The sequence below is a fragment of the Urocitellus parryii genome, chromosome 2 (genome assembly GCF_045843805.1).
Source record: "Urocitellus parryii isolate mUroPar1 chromosome 2, mUroPar1.hap1, whole genome shotgun sequence".
NCBI classification, from domain to species: domain Eukaryota; kingdom Metazoa; phylum Chordata; class Mammalia; order Rodentia; family Sciuridae; genus Urocitellus; species Urocitellus parryii.
This window is the reverse complement of record NC_135532.1, coordinates 120,599,251-120,601,863: the sequence shown is the minus strand read 5'-3', so window position 1 is coordinate 120,601,863 and position 2,613 is coordinate 120,599,251. Positions and strand designations below refer to the sequence as shown.

At 43.1% G+C, this 2,613-nt stretch overlaps 1 pseudogene; it reads right to left on the bottom strand.

Moving 5' to 3' along the window:
* Positions 1-252: 252 nt before the first annotated feature.
* Positions 253-2,338, bottom strand: LOC144253402 (melanoma inhibitory activity protein 2 pseudogene; annotated as a pseudogene).
* Positions 2,339-2,613: the final 275 nt, after the last annotated feature.

Here is a 2,613-nt window from a genome sequence, read left to right as displayed (position 1 = left end):
CCATTGTTGTTTATAGAATAGTGGATTAATCAAATTCAATGCTGTAATCTTTAGAGTAAAATAGAATGGAAATAATTTACTCATAGTATCATATTTAAACCATCTTTATTTCCAAAATACTATCCTAAGAATTATAGTTTTATTTAGCTTCAATCAGAGCAAAAGTATAATCACTTACTTAAGTAAAAGAAATTACTTAAAAACTAAAAATGAGAGGTAAGTCAAATTACTTTTGAAGAGAGATCAAAAACATCAGGTTTCTTGTTGATGTTCAGTAGCAGGCTCACTTGAAGGTGAAATGAAACCTGATGGGCACTCACTTCTACTTTCAGAATGCGGGGGTGGGGGGAGGAAATCCAGCTCTTGGGGGAAGGTCATGAGGAAAATACCTCCATTCATAGACATCTGGCATTGGAAAAAATGGAGGGGGTGGTGGGCCCTGTGGAAAATAATCTTGAGGTGCCCCATACCTGTTTCCTGGAGGAGGCAGAGGGAAAAATGGTCCTCTTCTCATGAACTGACTCCTTGGGTCCACAGGAAACAATTCACCTCTGACTGGAGGGAAAGGTGCCAACAATAAGCCAGAGCCAATAGCTTGGTTTTCAGCAGGGAGAGATGAATTGGGCACATTGGAATCATCAAGATTGATTTTGGTCTCCTTTCTACTGGATTGACTTTTTGAAGACATAGGCCCATCCTCTTTATCCAAAGAAGGCAGATTAGAAACTCTGAGTTCTGCTGGTTGTGATGGTCTACCATAATTCGAATAACATCCACCTTGCCAAGGAGGACCCAATGGTGAGGGACCATTGGGGGAATGCTTTCTGCCCAATGCTGCATTTGAAACACCAAGTGCACAGGGATCTTCCTCTACAAGTTCAAATTGAAGCTTCCTTTCAGTTAACTTTTGTCTATTGCGAGCGTTTTGTTTCATGAAATAATGGAGGTTTCTTTCAGCAATCCAAGCCGCCAACTCACTCTCATGTGCTTTTTTCTCAGAGTAAATAATCTTCCCCTGACAGGACTGAATGGTTCTCTCCAATTCTTCTTTAAGATATTTGGCTCGCTTTCTGTAGGTCTCCAGCTCTTCTCTTGTATGGCCCATCTCTTCTTTGACCTTGGAAAGTTTCTCCTCTTGCTCCACCCGGTAATTTTCCTCTACTCTGAGTTTCCCATGGAGTTTCATCATATTTTCTTGATAGCATTCCATCATGACTTTAAATTTCTCCTGAAGGTTCTCATTCTCACCTTCAAGCTGTGTATTTTCTGACAGCAAGGTTGCCTGTTCAGTCTTCAGACTTCTAATCTGTTCTCTAAGGTCTTCCTTTGTTTTCTCTACTTCAGATAAGAAAGCACACGTTTGATATCTTTGTCCTTCTAAGGTTTCTAAGGAGGCCTTTAGTTTAGCACCATCAACCAGTTTCTTCAAAGCTCCTTTGGGATCATCATCCAAGTGAGCACCAATTCCTGATTCACTCATCATTCCCCATTCCAAGTTCCCAATGTCTGTTTGGGCTCCCTTGGTTGGAGAAGACCTATCTTTCATCTTCAGCAAGCCTTCAGTCAGAGACTCCATGTGATTTTCTTTATCAGTTTGAACTTGTTTGGCATGGAATTGAGAGTCTTCCAATGTGGTGCTCTCTTTACATTGGACACGTCCTTGTTCCCTCCATGCTTCAGTGTCTCCTTGTAAGATAGGTTTCTGACTTTGCTGAAGCTGGGAACTTTCATCCAAGGCTTCCTTCATTGCCAGCTGAAGTCCTTCCTCACTTATTTGAAGCAGTCTCAAGTTTGTTTTAGTTTCAGCTATTTGTAATCTGATTGATTCTGATTCACCTTCAAGGGACTTTATCCTTCTCGATATATCTGCCATGATTTCATCCTGTTTACAATGTTTGGCCTTTTGTTCTTCTAGCTCTTTTTCTAGAAAGAGTTTGGACCTATGCAGCTTTTCATAGGTTGCCTCCAAATTTGGGACGTCTCTTGGACCCTTCTCAGAACTGCTGCCCTTTAAAGTTGACTCTAAGCCTTCAAGCTCTTTTTGAACAAGGCTAACTTTTTCAAGTAGTTCACATTTTTCTTCAATTCTTCCAGAAAGTTTTAAAGCCAGCTGTTTTTCTCTTCCCAGATAAAGCCTGCTTCTAACACACTGAAAACTTCTCCACAAAAACAAGAGAAGAGCAAAACATCCAAGAGCTCTCCACATCACCAACTCCCAAGGAACACCATAAGGATTAGGGCCTGGCTTCATGTCTTCAGACAATGCTGCCAAAACCCTGCCTACTTCTTCCAGGACCACCCGCTAATATGGCTGTGGGGCAGTCCTTGGTGTCTTCATCAAGCTAAGTTGGCTTTGGCTCTTGCCACCACAACCACAGCCTGCCCAGGCAGGCCAATGTAGGCTGTGAACACTCAGGTGTTTGGTGAGGAACTCAAACCTGCACCAGGCAACGGAACAGACCACTGAGAACCCCTGCAAGGGGGGGGGTTGTGACGGTGGGGAGCTGGAGTGAAGGACTCCCAGGAGCCTTGTGGTGCTCAAGTGCCCATCAGGGTAGTCTTGGTCCCTTCCTTCCCTAACCAGTGCATCCTCAAGTGCCACGGGTTCAGGTC